The sequence below is a fragment of the Triticum urartu genome, chromosome 1, assembly GCF_003073215.2.
Source record: "Triticum urartu cultivar G1812 chromosome 1, Tu2.1, whole genome shotgun sequence".
Lineage (NCBI taxonomy): Eukaryota > Viridiplantae > Streptophyta > Magnoliopsida > Poales > Poaceae > Triticum > Triticum urartu.
In genome coordinates, this window is record NC_053022.1 from 477034169 (window position 1) to 477051032 (window position 16864).

The 16864-nt window shown below is 43.4% G+C and overlaps 1 non-coding gene across 1 annotated transcript; it reads left to right on the forward strand.

Annotated features, from left to right (window-relative positions):
- The first annotated feature begins 14157 nt into the window (after positions 1-14157).
- Positions 14158-14229, forward strand: TRNAD-GUC. Its single transcript has one exon. It is a non-coding gene; the product is annotated as a tRNA-Asp (tRNA).
- Positions 14230-16864: the final 2635 nt, after the last annotated feature.

Here is a 16864-nt window from a genome sequence, read left to right on the forward strand (position 1 = left end):
GGGTTGCTGCAAAGGGACCTCCAGTTGATCCATCTAACCTATCTGGATATGCATGTGAATCTCCTCATTCTGATGATGAGTCATTTGAATCCAACTACAAACTATTCAAAAATCAGAATGGTGAAGTATTTGCTAGATATGTTGGCACTAACTGCAGGAACGGTCCCCCTATGAAGAAAATCTAGGTTCCCAAAAGATGCCTTGAAAATCTTCAGGTGAATGTCATCATGACGCCACCTGTGAAGAATAGGAACCCCAGATCAAATTCTTCATATGGACCAAATTCTTCATATGGATCCAAGTCCTCATACGGACCAAACTCCTCACATGGATCAAATTCCTCAAAAGGATCAAAGTCCTCATATGAACATCATCGTGCTAACCCATCTGTTTCGCAGGGAAGATCTAAGGATTATGGATATGTGCATTATTCTTCAAATTATTATGTCCATAAGTCCTCGAAGAATTTCTCTGCTTACTCGTATGCTTATTCTAACCCCTCTTATATGAAACGAAATGGACTAGCTTCTATGCCATCCTTCTCGTATGGAGCTCGCAGAATGATGAACTCTTTGCCACCCCTTCAGATGTGGGTGGTGAAGAAAAATAACTAATCTCTTCTGCAGGGTCAGGTCTCCAGACGTACGTAATCATCTGAAGAATTTGCTGGAGACCTGAGTATGCCTGATAGGACGCAGGCTAATCATGAAGAAATGAACTTTCATTTCTCACGTCCTCACACTGCTTTATCTGTTCTGTTGCTTGATGAAATTGATCTGATGAATTGATGTCATATTCTTCACTGATGAAGTATATGAGTTTGTAAGCTGCACTAATTCATCTGCAGGATGATCAACCCAAAGCCACTGAGTGGGTCCTCGATAGTGGATGTACAAATCACATGACCGGTGACAAGAATCTATTGATGGATGCTCCATTATCTCCGTCACATCTGAAGCATATCATCTTTGCTGACAAAGGCAAAAGTCAGGTATTGGGTCTAGGTAAGGTTGCGATCACAAAGGATCGACACATGGACAAAGTCATGCTTGTTGAGTCCCTAGGATACAACCTTATGTCTGTCTCAATGCTTTGAGATCTTGATATGGTTGTTGTCTTTGGCAAGTACCGTTGTGTTGTGCTTATGGAAGCTGACAATTCCAAAGTCTTCGAAGGCTTTAGAAGAGGAGACCTGTATATTGTTGATTTCTCTACAGGACCACAACCAGTCGTGTGTCTACTTGCAGAAGCTTCAGAAGGCTGGCTCTGGCATCGACGACTTGGTCATGCAGGCATGAGGAATTTGCACACGCTTGCGAAGAAGAAGCATGTCATTGGCATTGAGAAAGTCAAATTCCTCAAGGATCACCTATGTGGAGCCTGTGAAGCTGGGAAGATGATAAAGGCCAAGCATCCAGTGAAGACTATCATGACCACCACTCGCCCATTTGAATTGCTTCACATGGATCTCTTCGGTCCTAATCATTATTCTGCTGTTTCAAATGAAGCATCTCAATATGGCTTTGTTATTGTTGATGATTACTCTCGTTATACATGGGTACACCTTGTTACTTACAAACATGAAGTGCAGGAAGTCTTCAAACGATTTTTCTCGAGGGCTTCAACCAACTTTGGTGTGAAGATCAAGCACATCAAAAGTGACAATGGCACTGAGTTCAAGAATTCTGGTCTCGATGACTATCTTGATGAACTTGGTATTACTCATGAGTTATCTGCTCCTTATACTCCTCAGCAGAACGGCGTCGTGGAGCGCAAGAATAGGACTCTTGCTGAGATGGCTCACACTATGCTTGATGAATACAAAACGCCTCGGCGTTTCTGGACTGAGGCAATTGATACTGCGTGCCACATCATCAACAGAGTATATCTTCACAAATTCTTCAAGAAGACTGCCTATGAACCCCTCACTGATAAGAAACCCAATGTAAGTTATTTCAAAGTCTTCGGTGCTAAATGTTGGATTAGAGATCCTCATCACAACTCAAAATTTGCACCGAAAGCACATGAAAGTTTTATGCTTGGTTACGGGAAGGACTCGCACACCTACAGAGTCTTCAACAACGTTCTTCACAAGGTTGTTGAAACTGTAGATGTGCGGTTTGATGAAACTAATGGCTCACAAAGAGAGCACCTACCTACTGTGATAGATGAACCAGCACCTGAGGAAACTATCAAGTTCAAGGCTACTAAGGATGTCATTCCCACTAAAGAATCTGCTGAAGAATTCATTCCAGAACATGAAGAATGTCGAGCTAATGCACCTAAAGAAAATACTGAAGAAAATGGTACTGAAGAGAATGCTGATCAAATTCTTCAACGGCAACCAGCTCATCCTCGCATTGCAAAAGAAGTGCAAGTTGAAAAGATCATCAATGACATCAAAGCGCCAGGTCCTCTCACACGCTCAAAAGCTTCACATTTATCTAAATTTTGTGGGCACTATTCTTTTGTCTCTATTACAGAGCCCACTAAGGTAGATGAAGCATTTCTGGAGCCTGAGTGGATTCAGGCCATGCAAGAAGAATTACATCAGTTCGAGCTCAACAATGTCTGGGAACTGGTCAAACGTCCAGATCCTCGCAAGCACAATATCATTGGCACAAAGTGGATCTACCACAACAAGCAAGATGAAAATGGCCTTGTGGTGAGGAATAAGGCACGGCTTGTAGCTCAAGGCTACACATAGGTTGAAGGAATTGATTTCGATGAAACTTTTGCACATGTTGCTAGACTTGAGGCTATTCGCATATTACTTGCTTATGCTAACCATCATGATATCACTTTATATCAAATAGATGTGAAAAGTGCATTCCTCAATGGTAAGCTTGAGAAAGAAGTATATGTTGCTCAACCCCCAGGTTTTGAAGATCCAAATAATCCTGACAAAGTCTTCAGACTCAACAAGGCCCTCTATGGTCTCAAGCAGGCCCCACGGGCGTGGTATGATACCTTGAAGGAATTCCTCATGACGAAAGGCTTCAAACCCGGTTCACTCGACCCTACTCTTTTCACTAAATCTTATGATGGTGAATTTTTTGTGTGCCAAATATATGTTGATGATATTATCTTTGGTTGTACTGACCAATGTTATAGTGATGAATTTGCCTATATGATGAGTGAAGAATATCAAATGTCTATGATAGGAGAGTTGAAATTCTTCTTAGGTATTCAAATTCGTCAACAACGCAATGGCATATTCATATCTCAGGAGAAATACCTCAAGGATGTACTGAGGAAATTTGGCATGCAAGATTGCAAAGGAGTCAAAATTCCTATGCCCACAAATGGCCATCTATGCACTGATGAAAATGGTATTGACTTTGATCATAGGGTATACCGCTCCATGATTGGTTCTTTATTGTACCTATGTGCATCTAGGCCAGATATAATGCTTAGTGTTTACATGTGTGCCCGATTTCAAGCTACACCGAAGGAATCACACGATAAGGCTGTGAAGCATATTCTTTGATATCTAGCTCAGACACCAACACTTGGATTATGGTACCCCAAGGGCTCGGTTTTTGATCTCATTGGATATTCTGACTCTGACTATGCTGGTGATCGTGTGGACCGCAAGTCAACATCTGGTACATGTCATTTTCTCGGACGATCTTTGGTCTGTTGGTCCTCGAAAAATAGAATTGTGTATCACTATCTACTGCTGAAGCTGAGTACATTGTCGCTGGTTCTTGCTGTGCTCAATTGCTATGGATGAAGCAAACTCTCAAGGACTACAGCGTCAACATGAAGAATGTGCCTCTCTTCTGTGACAATGAGAGTGCCATCAAGATTGCTCACAACCCAGTTTAGCACTCGAAGACAAAGCACATTCAGATTCGTCATCATTTTCTTCGTGATCATGTGTTGAAGGGCGACATTTCTATTGAACATGTGAAGACTGAAGAACAGCTAGCCGACATCTTCACAAAGCCCTTGGATGAGAAGAGATTTGGCAAGTTGCGGTGTGATCTAAGTATCCTAGAATCTTCGAATATTCTTTGAAAAAGGACACTCATCCTAACACTTATGCAAAATTGATGACTTAGATGTGCAACACATGAAGAAACGTTTTTCTTCAATCAATAAAGAATAACACTCTTAGTGTGAAAAAATTAACGAAAAATTTGATTATCAGAACCCTACGATAATTGTACGCGGTGTCTGAAATCATCATTCTTATACGGTGGGTCACGCCACCACCAAAAAGTTGAAATTCCTCAGTTGTTCATATTCTTCAACTTTGCATTGTCTTCACTATTTCCGTCGTTTTTCTTCATTAAGCTATATATATATGAGTTTATGTCCTCTACAGCATTCACTTATTGCTAATTCTTCAAGTTGGTTTTTCTGCTAAGTGAATGTGATCGGACCCTTCCCCCTCTATGCTATAGTCAACCCAATCTATTCACAAATTCTTCATGTGCGTTCTTTTTGAAACTCGTTCAAAATCTTCACTGTGTCCTTGTCAGCTAAAAAAATTGCGAACGGAACTTTAAAACCTACCTTATCTAAATTTTCGGCTTTGCCGCTCAAACCGTTCCGCATCCCACGATATACTTATCCACTCACCCACGATCTAACACGATCTCCACTTCTCACTACGTGGGTGACACATGTCATGCGAATGAGAAGGGTCAGAGGCACGTTCGTTCAATTTCTTTGGGCGAGCAGTTTTTCACCGTAGCTATAAATACCCCTCTTTCCCTTCCTCACTTCTTTTACTCCACTCGACCTCTCTCCAGCTCGAGCTTCTCAAACCCTAGCGCCACCGCTACTTCATCGCCGCCGGTGAGGAAGAGCTTCACTGCCTCGACCTCGTCGCCGACGTACTCACGCCGACCGCAGAAATCTTCACTTCACCGCCGCCGTAGCCGTCTTCCTCCGCTGAGTTAGGGCGTGGAAAATCTACACAGACGAACTTTATCTCTACACCTCACTGTTCGTCATGTTCTTTGTCCAGGGTAATTAAAAGTTACTTTTACTGCCCTTGTTGATTCGAATGATTATCTTCAAAATCTTCAAAGGTGTTTTTCTTCATAGCTTCACACACTAAACACCTCACAAGTCATCTGTTCTTGATTCGTTTCTCTAAGCATCATTTTTCTTCAAGATTCCTCAATTGTGTGGATCTTCGATCTATACAACTCTAGAACCTAAGACAAAGAACGCTTAGTGAAATTCTTCAAGACTCATCTGGTCAAATTCCTCAAACTTGTTCTTTTTGAAAAACCTTATGAGAACGCATATGACCTCTCCAAATTCCTCGCAACTATACTCTGTTCACAGGTACTCATGTCAGCTGCTGAATCACTAGGTTCTCATCAACTTAACTCATTTGCAGCGTTCCTCGAAGAAAAGTTGCATACTTCTTCAAAGAATTCGATTGTTCAAATTCCTCAACTGGAGAAAATGGCTGATGGTAAAAGGCCACAGAAAGGAGGAAAGAAGCCTGAGGTCATGACTGCCTTTGAAATCCCTGAGGACATATACAAAGATTACTGCACTCCTGATGAGGCCAAGTTTGGAAAAGAGGACAAAAATTAGCGCAAGGTGCGCATACAGAGGATAGAAAGGAGATGGGCAAGAGAATGGAGGGAGTACAGGTATGTAACTCCAAAGTACATGAAGAAATTCGGACTCAATCCTCCATGCCCAAGAGCTCCATTGGCACCTGGCCAAATAGCTGATCCCACCAGACTCAAGCGCGGTGAGGACTATCCTGATGAATGGGCCAAGCGCCAAGCCAAGTTGGCTAAGCAAGCTAGAGAAGCAATGAGGAAATTCAATGAAGACTCTGCTGCTGCTGCCTCTGCTGAGGCCTCTGCTGTCAAGCCGAAGAATGCTATGTCAAAGAAGCCTGCGCGCAAGCCAAGTGCTTCACCAACAATGCCCTCAAGGCCAAGCTCATCAGCAATGCCCTCACGGCCAGAATCCTCAAAGCCCTCATGGCCAATTCCTCATGCTGCTCCTGTTCCTCAAAAATCCTCAGCTCCTCCACCAAAGTCTTCGGTAGCTCCGACTCAATCCTCAGCACCTGTGCATCTCGCCTCGTGCCAAAGGACTGCAGGCATCTCCATTGCCTCAGGTGTCTCAGCTCGTTCCTCAGCTGCACCAAGTTCCTCAGCTGGCCCCTCACTGCCGAAGACAAAGTCAACTGCTGGACGTGGTCCTTGACCAAGTCCTCAGAAGAAGCAAGTCACTTTCCAAGTGTCGTCTGAAGAAGACGAAGCTGATGATGATGAACTTGCAGAAATCATCAGAGATAGGCAAGTCAGGGCCGCTAGAGCCAAGGGAACAGAGGTGCCACTGCTTTTGGATCCCAAGTTGATCCTCTAATACATTGATGTTTGGCACAAGGATCCCAACACTCCCATGCCTAACTTCAAGCTGACTCCTGGCCAAAGTCACATGCTCACCCACTTCATTCAAGAAGAGAAGTGGAAATTTAAGAAGGCCAGACAGATTAAGAAAGCGCGGTACAAGAAAGAGCGCTATCTGAAGAAAAACGTTGTCTCTATGACAACTGAAGAACTTGTCACTATTCAAGCTGAGATCAAGAAACTCAGTGATGACTTTGACGCATATCGCGCTGATTGGCTTGGAGCCAAGGTTCGTTTGTGAAATTTGCGGATAACTTCACTTCAAATGTTGCTGCCCCAACGCAATAGGAAGTTCCTCAGGCTGAAGCATCCGCTCAGCCGACTGAAGAACATGCCAGCATCATTGATGAAAATCAGGCTGCTGAAGAAAATGTGAGTTCCAGGGCTGATGACTGCATTCCAGCCACTAAAGAAATTGCCAGGGCATCCACTAGTGGTGCGCCTGAAGAAACTGAAGAAATCAGGGCAACTGCATCAGTTGTGCCTGAAGAAAATCAACCAAATTCCTCAGCTGCTCCTGCGCCAACTTCAACTCCAATCCTTCCATCTGCATCAGATGTGAAGAAGACCAAGGCTGCAGAGCGTGCTGCAGTGAAGAAAAGGAAAGCATCAGCTGCTTCAGATTCCTCAGCTCCGAAGAAGATGAAGCCCTTGACAAGTTCATTTGCTAATCCCATTGATGTTGTTCCCATGTCAACCAGGCCATCAAAGGACCTTGTTCCTTTTGGTGAAGAATATGAGATCCCTAGCAGATCTGATGAAGAAAATCATTCTGCTGCTTCGTCAGAGCAGATTGATGAAGAAATTGAAGTGGATGCGATCCCTTCAACACCTGTCATCTCCTCGCCTATGCCTCAGTTTACAGCTGAAGAGGCTGACGTTGAAGAAATGGAAGATGAAGATGTGGACGTTGGCTGCTCCACACCCGTAATAAGTGATGAATTCTGGGAAAGTCAGCATCCAAACTCTCCAATGTTCACACCGCTGCAGCAAATACCCCAGTCCCCCGCACAAACTGTTCAAATGGGCTCTGAAGAAACTCACCCCACTTCATCTATGCATGAGGAAATTCCAGCCACTAGTGCTGAAGAAAATGTTGCTGCTGAACATCTGAAGACGCAGACTGCCACTGAAGAGGAACCAGAAATTCCTCAGCCTGAAGAACCTGCGATTGAGATTCCTGAGGTTGTGATGCAACTCACTGACACTCCTTTGCCCAAGCCAAAGGATCCATTCTCACGCAAGCAAAAGTTCAAGGCTGATGATTTCTTCGGCGAGCACGTATTCTTCGAAGATTACAACCCATATAACTCTGCTCGCATTAGGAAAAGGCGTTTCTGGACTGCTAGTCAAGCCAATTTCTATTCCTCAGTGTTGTTCAACAAGGAGAAAATCTTCTATCATGAGCATATTCCTCACGTGGACATGGAATCTCTGCCGTGCTTCGCACCAGTCCTCAGTGTTCTTCACGACGCTGGACTGTTAAACTTTTGCTCTGACATCTGCGATTGGAATGAAGAACTGATTCTTCAATTCCATGCAACGCTGCACATCACAGGAGATTCTGAAGATGTGAATTCATGGGTGCTGGACTGGATGTCTGAAAATACTCACTACACTGCACCAGCCTCTGAATTGCTTCGTGCCTTACCACTCAGTCCTCCCCTTGAAGAAGCTCGTTGTATCTACAGTGAACCTAAGCTTACAAATCATTACATGCAAGTGCCGATGAAACCTTTGAAGCCAGGTTAAGCACCAAGAACGAAATTCCTTGTGAAGGAATTGCTTTACGTGCCCAGAACTATCTATTGTATTCTTACGAGGACAATGAGTCCTATCAAAGGCCACGACTCATCTGATGAGGAAATTGTTGGCATCATGAAGAATCTGGTATTCAACATCGTTCATGGCATTCCTGTCAATTATCACGATTTCTTCATGAGGACTCTGGCAAATGTTGCACTGTCTCCGTTTGAGTTGAAGCCTTATGCACCTTGGATTATGAGATTCCTCAGGACAAGGTCTTCACTCAACTACAAAGCTGATTTTCAGAATCACCTCAGCTACTTGCCCCCAATTGAAGTCCTCAAGCAGAACTATTCCTCAGTTGATGGAAAGGGCAAGGCACCAGCTGTAATAGATGAAGGCATTCGTCCATTGGATGGTCAATTTCGCAAAGCTACTTCTTATTCCACCAATGATGACTCTGCCACACATGACTCTGCCAATGCACCCAAGTCAACTCCTCAAGCCACTGCTCCGCGCGTGATGACTGACCGTGAACTTCTGCTTAGTCTTCACCAGAAGGTGGATCGAAATCACAAATGGGTTAAGCGTCAGTTTGGTTCATTTCTTCACAACATGACTGCTACACACAATGCAATGAAGAAAAACCATTACTACCTCCATCAAGTCTTCGGTCGCACCTGGGCAATCCTGTCACATCTGTATGGTGAAGACGACCTGAAGAAAATGGGTCTCAAGGAAGATTTTGACTGGTCTGCACCTCCATCGAAGAAATTTAAGAAGGTCAAGGTTCCTTCTCTGGTGGCCAGCTCATATTCTTCATCGCGCGACACTGATGAAAATGAAGACTTGGACGACACTGCGGCAGGCCCTACTACAACAAATGACCCCAACAACGCTGGCGCTCCTTCATCAACTTGATATTCTTCAGGGGCGTTAGTCCTCATATTCGAACCTTTTGGTTATTTGATGACAAAGGGGGAGAATTTTGAGTTAGTCTTCAAGCGGGTCTTTCTATATGGGCGTTTTTTTAAAGTTACAACTCTCGTTCTTCCGAGACTCTTATTGGATCGAGTTGTAAACTTAAACCCGATGGTGCTATGATACTCTTGATGCGTTTCTCTTCATGCTTATTCCTCATTAATATTATTGCACGCATGCTGAATTACATCAGTCACCATATTTCATCATGCATTTCAAATTCTTCACTGTTGTATGTCAAATGCGTGTATGAATTACAAGATATAGGGGGAGATCTCCATGATTCAACTCTTCAAGTGTGCATTGCTTCAAAAGCAAATTCCTCACTATGCACATCTTCAGGGGGAGTTCTTCTATATCTTGCAATCAAATTCCTCAATATTAGTATTTACACTTCATATGTTTATCCCCGTTGAAAACTTAACCTATATTGTCATCAATCACCAAAAAGGGGGAGATTGTAAGTGCATCTAGTGCCCCTTAGTGATTTTGGTGTATTGAAGACTTATAGGTTAAGGGACTAATGCGTTTGTGAGTGTACACATGTCTATAAGTCTATGAGGAGTTTGATATTTGCAGAGAAAGTCGACCCCTAAAAATGAAGTTCTTCGACTTAAGACTTTGTATTTTTGAAGACTTTCTGAAGACTATGAAAGTGAAGAAAATGGTGTGACCTTGAAGACTTAGTATTCATTTGAGGAACATGAAGCATGAAGACTTTTGTTTTCGTAGTTTCATTTTCTCTTTCTTGAGTCATAGGAAACACCGTACTGTTAAAGGGGGTTGATGAAATACTAAGGAAAAATTTCCATGTGATGCTCAACTCAAAATCCTACACCTACCAATCCCTTCGAGTGAAGCCATTGGAAATCTCATACAGTCCAATCATATTCTTCAGTGACAGAGACGAAGTTCTTCTGGTCTCTGAGGAATTTGTTCTGACTGAGGAGTTAGGAATTCGCCAGTGCGGATTTTCTACACGGTGAGGAACATGATAGCCCTGAGGATTTTGGTACTCAAAATTCCGACCGTTGTTGTGCTAAGCGCCAGCTATCCCAAAATATCTATCCACCTAACGGTCATATCATTGAAGGGCATTTATGTCTTATCATGTCGGGATGCTCCCTAGGCTATAAATAGCCGCCCCCTACAACCACTAGCTGGTTGGCTGCTCCGAGAGAAACTGACACTTGTCATTTGAGAGCAACCCATCCTCCGAGGACTTTGAGCGAAAATCATCAAGTGAGGAAAAACCCAAACCAAAACCCAAACACCTACAAACCCCAAGTGATTGAGCATCACTGAAGAGATTGATCCTGCGTGGATCCGACGCTTGTTACCTTTGAAGACTGTGCTTCTTCCAGATGGTTAGGCGTCATGGTCTAGAGCATCCAAGAGGAATTGTGGATCGCCGAGTGACCAAGTTTGTGAAGGTTTGGAAGTCGCCTGAAGACTTACCATGAGTGATTGGGCGAGGTCTGTGTGACCTTAGCTCAAGGAGAATACGGTGAGGACTGGGTGTCCTGAGCTGCGTGTTCAGGACTGGGTGTCTGGGACTGTGTGTCCTCGAGTTTAAATACTCAGCCACTCCAACCAGACGTACAATTGAGACAACAGTTGGAACTGGTCTACCAAATCATTGTCTTCACCAAGCTTACTGGTTCTATTTCCTCAACTCCTTCATTTTCTCATAACTGTGTTGTGAGTTTGTTCATATCTGTGCTTGAAGACTTTGACTGAAGAGTTTCTCAATTTCCTCAGTTTGTCTTCATCCTATGTTATCCTGTGCTCACGCTACCTGTACTCTGTGACTGCCTTCATTTCATCATGATGACCATGCTTGTATTCGGTTATGTTTACTTTTGAGTACTTATTCCGCTGCTAGTAGTTCTTCGCTAAGGAATTTCCTCACCGGCAAATTCCTCGGTGAAGAATTTCATAAAAATCGCCTATTCACCCCCCCCTCTAGTCGATATAACGCACTTTCATGTAGGCTCGGTGAAGAGACAACGATTTGGTAGACCAGTTCCAATTGTTGTATCAACTGTACGTCTGGTTGAGGTGGTTGAGATGAACTCAAAGGACACTTAGTACTCACCGTATTCCTCCTGAGCGAATGTCACTTAGACCTCGCCCAATCACTCGTGGTAATTCTTCAAGGTAGACTTCTGAAATCTTCACAGGCTTATTCACTAGCACACCATAATGACTCTTGGGTGCTCAGAACATGACGCCTAACCGTTTGGAAGAATGACCGTCTTCAAAGGTAACAGGCATCGGACCACACGGATCAATCTCTTTAATGATGCTCAATCACTTTGGCTCTGATTGGGTTTTCCTCACTTATGATTCTCTCAAAGTCGAGAGAGGATGGGTTGCTCTCAAATGACAAGTGTCAATTTCTCTCTAGAGCAGCCAACCAACAAGTGCTTGTGTGGGACGACTATTTATAGCCAGGGGAAACCAACATGAATTGTCATAAATGCTCTTCTCAGACATGACCATTGTCAGGACAAGGATTCACTCGACACCTAGTACACGGCGCATCAATGGTCAGAAAACGAACTATCAATTTTGTCGGGGCACTCAATTTCCTCATGATAGGAAGATCGCACTGGTGAAATCCTAACTCCTCAGCCTGGCCAAATTCATCAGTGACCAGATGAACGTCGTCACTGTCGCTAGCAAATTCGTCAGATGTACCAGAGATTTCCAAAGGCTTCACTTGAAGCGGCTTGTGTATGTACAAGTTTGAGCATCACTTCGGAAATGTGAGCTATGATTCACCTACCTTTAACAGTATGGTTTTTCCTATGACTCAAAATAAGAAGAAAAAACTACGAAAACAAAAGTGTTCAAGCTTCAAAGTTTTCACATCAATTTCTTCAAAGACCGTACCATTTTTATCACCAAATTCTTTCGCTTGAAAAAATACATTTTTAGGGGTCGTCTTCCATGGTTTAAACCATATCTTCAGGGACTATAACTCATGTGTACACTCGCAAACACATTAGTTTCTCAACTCATTTGTCTTCAATACTCCAAAACCACTAAAGGGGAACTTGATGCACTTCAACTTTGGTTCACGTCATAGAATTTTTTTCCACTGAGTCTATACTAATGTTTATTTTCTATGAAATATGGAGGATATGAAGAATTCATCTATATGAATAGGATTCTATTCCTAGAACCAAAGCACTCTAAAGGATTTTTTTCCCCATAGGAATCATATCCTATATAATTCCTACATAATTCCTCCAGATCAAAGGAGGCCTAATATCTAGAAGCATACGGAGATTGTCTGATCTCGTGAACAGTTACATTGCCAACTTGGTGCGGGCTTGATGCGATCGAAATGTGGTACTACAGCTAGCGGTCCTGGGAAGTTTTGTTGCCTATGAATAATACTGGCGCCCTTCGAAGTAGGTTTGCTTGACGATGATGAATCAAAGATTCCACTTCTATCCTTCGTGGTGCACGTTAGAACATTAGTGTTTGCATAGGTTTATCCTTGAACATTACCATCTCATGGAGAGCTATAATGCACGATCAACGAAAAGTTAACTTGAACAATATTGTTGAACTGTACCACCCAAGTTGACCATCAATTCAAAACGAATAAAATTAAGGGAAAGATTAATGGATTTTTTAGCATCAATAAAGTGATGAAATAGCTTACACACACACAATCCTCGATGCAAGACATGCTTATGTTCACACACAAAACCCATCTATATATGCATTACGCGTTGGGTGGCTTGGGCAAACAAGTCGGTGGATCGAGAAAGGTGATGGAAAGGTGTAGGAATATTCCGGGACATGTGTGAGTAAGAAGAGAACAGGAGGATCCAGGAGGTACATATCGACGCCAACACGTTTATGTCAATTGAATGAAACGCGGTGATAGGAAACACAATATATTTGCATTCCCTTACAACATAGAGCATCATGAGAATTTTTATCTTGGAGATGAACATAGATGGTGGTGTTATGGTAATAAGGGAGGAGGACATGGCGGCATTTGAAAGATCAACGATGTGGAATATTGGGAAGGTGATGTCGAGGGAGAATATCTGGTGCTATGGGAGGTCCCATGCTCCAGGACATTCCTAGTCGTCGAATCGTGGTTGCAATGGCCACAGGGACATCTCACACAAATTTGTGACCCCCCCCCCCCCTCACACACACACGCACATGGAGTCCCTTAATTATGCCCATGCCCAGAATCTCAATATGGCCATTGGTTCCACGATCTAATGGTTAGGAAGCCCCAAAAGCATGGGAGCTCCCGTAGCACCGTCATTTTTCCATGATGTTGACTCGAGGGGTGAATATGCAACTAATGTTTTTCATCAAATTAGTTGATTTTAGAGATGGTGTGAATATAAAATGTTATATGAAATGCAACCTTATGTGCTCTTTTTTCGGGTGAACCTTATGTGTTTTGTTGGTTCAGTAGGCCTTGAAATGCAACCTTTATGTGAAACAACCCATATGGAGAAACACTCTAGTGTATTGAAAAAAAATCACCATATATTTTAATATATATTATCACCGTATATTTTAGAAGAAAAACAATCATGCACACACGAGAAAATGTATTTTTATTGACAAAAGAAAATGGAAGGGAAAAGGAAAATAAAAAAGAGAAGGATATATAAAGAATAAAGAATAAAAAGTGAGATGATGAAGAATAATAAACTACGCAAACCGAAAAGAAAACCGAGTAAAACACACTGAGGCGGAGAAAAAACAGGATAAAGCAAACAACGAAAAATAATAGATAAACATGGGCTGGACATGGTTCCACTGAGCGACGAATAGGGATTACCATTTGCGTTTTCTGACGCGTGCGAGCCGGGGATGATGAGCAAGCCATGCCACTAGGGAGGGCCTGCTGGCGAGAATAGCAATGGGCTTTCAGTCTGAGGGAGGTGGGCTTTCCCTGAAAGACGCGATGACGGTCGTTATGCCTTGGTTTTCTATAGGATACGTTGATCACTTGCTAGATGTTACTTTTATCAATCACGTCGTTGTAGTATAGTGGTAAGTATTCCCGCCTGTCACGCGGGTGACCCGGGTTCGATACCCGGCAACGGCGCAATTTTTTCTGTTCTCTGTGTGTATCACGTTTCTGGTTCATCCTTGTAGCTTCTTTTTTTCAGGAAAAAAAATATCCTTGTATCTGTCTCACCAGTACAAAGCATTAGATAGCGCCTCATCGGTAGCTTCTCTTTTTAAGTGTTTCCGCAACTTAGGGCGTGTTCTGATCTCCTCCCGCTCCATGCTTCACAAATTCCTGGAGCGGATTATTGCGACTGCACCACACTCATGTGTACACACATGATTGCTTCTGTAAGTGTTTCCGTAAGTTATCATGAAGGTCACGATTTTTTTTTTTGCTTGTACAGAGATGAATGGTGTCTTTGCAGCATATATGCAGATCAAAGATATAAAAGACCAGTTATTGAACTGTCTCCGTCAGCAAAATGAATCGACCTTGCCGTGCACTCTCAAGTGCTCGTACCATTTCATGATGCAAATCCAAGATCGATCCGCAGACTTGTTTATGAGCTATGCAGTACTACTGCAAATATATTACTTACTAAACGTCTAATTGCCGACCCAATAATAACCAATTCCCGATCAACTAAGAAACAAAAGTAGTGCGTATTTGCCTATTTGGTTCTCAGGTCATGTCATTTACTCTGCGCCGCGAGAGCTCTCGCGGAAATCATGCGTACTAGGCAGGCCACAGAGGAGCAAGGGAAATATCTGGTGCACCGGACTAATATTGTGTTTTTAAAATATTTAAAAAATTCTGAAAAAATTTAGCACGCTCATACAACATTAATGTAGGTTGTCACAAAATTTTAAGTCAAAATTCTAAGCATAACTCGAAAAACAAAAATAACAAATTCAACACTGAATAGTACACAACATAACCTGGGCTTTAGATTTGGCCCATTATCACACTGATGTCAAATTTGTCGTTTTTATATCTCAAAAAGCATTTCAAATTTTTATCCAAAATTTTGTGACATCGTACATTGATGTTGTGTTAACATGCTAGAATTTTTTTCAGATTTAAAAATATATTCTATGGCATCCGTTGCACCGGTAGCACCACAAATGCGGGTGCACCGGATACATTCCCCAGAGGAGCAAGATGAACATGAGAAACCATGTGCCACGTCGCGCATGCCCATGGCACCTGCATACCACGGATGCCGCCGTCAGTGCAGGTCTTAATGCCGGCCCCTTGCTAGACTCTTCTCCACAGCATCTGCCAAGCCCTATCATGGTGGTACGAAGCAGCCTAATCCTGCCCCGCGATTCCACTGTCCCCACGCCCCTCGTCTCAGCTCGCCGTCAATGCGCTGCTGCCTGCCATACAATCCGCTTCCGCTAGCCTGCACCCTCGACGCCGTATATCCTGGCCACAATATAAATGGGAGACAATGCTCACTGCCAGAGGACATTAATCTCGACGGCGGTACGCTCGCCAGCACCACTCGTCGTACCAAGTACCAGTACCAATTGCATACTAGTATTATCATGATGCTTTGGCCTGAATCCAAGATCGATCTGCAGACTGTTCGCAGTACAATCTTCGGTACTCCCTGGCAAAATCTCCAGCCATTACTTATTATAGACTGCGTCCACTGTGACGGTAGTACTACAGTAGTACATTGCATCTTACTGTACTACCACTTAATTGGCCTGGTCCGATCGATCCAGCCTCTGCCTGCTGCCGTCTGAAGTTATGGAGGTGCTCAGATGCAGGAGGGGTTCTCCCCTCTCCCGGCCATGCATTGATCTGACGCCATAGATAGTGAATCGCATCGCACGGCCCTGGGCAACATAACTCGGTCGATTCTGCTGCTCTGAACACTGCGCTGGGCGCCTCTCCTTCTTACTTACCATTAGCTCCTCTTTGCTCTTTTCTCATGGTCTACACAGGCTATTAGTTGCTTTGATTTGTCATGTAGCATCGAGGATCCTAGTAGTGATTAGAACAAGTGAACGTGGTGGCAGGGCTGAAGAGTAGGAGTAGGTCTCAAGCCTCCGAAAGCGCTTTGTCCGGAAGAAAAGTCTAAGCACTTGCTTTAACACCACCCTGGACTAATTGATGCTTCCATACCAGTGCAGTATGTGCCCTGCTCCTTTGCCGATGCCACCAGTAGTGCAATGGCGATACCTAACCCTCTCTCATAATGTACTCGATAGCTTCAATTTCAGAGAGAGAGCGGGCAGTGGTATCATCTCGCATTTTATTTGACAACAACAGTCACACGCCTCTAGTACTACACTTTCAGCAAGTATGAAGTATGAACTGATGATGATGCATCGAGGCATGCGCGGTGCTTCTTAGGGTGGTCGCTGGCCGGTGGGACCTAGCCGTCGGCGTTGGATAATGCGGAGAAGATGATGATGATAACATAGAGAACTCTGTTCTCCTCCAGGGGACCATGGGGCATGGGTGGAGTGCATGGGAACAGCAGGAAGCGGCTTAAACTACCACACACTTTGCAGCTAGTAAGATATTAGCGGATCGAGCTGGTGGTGCTTTGTGTTTGTGGGTAGTTAAGTAGAGGAGTAGCAAGAATTATTTGAGTTCCCTAAGATTCCTGCTACGTACTTTAGCTCTTGTTTATTTAACTATCAAGCACTTGGGCAGTTGTGCTTACCACACTCAATCAGTCCCATGCATGCATGCATGCCGTCTCCTAGTT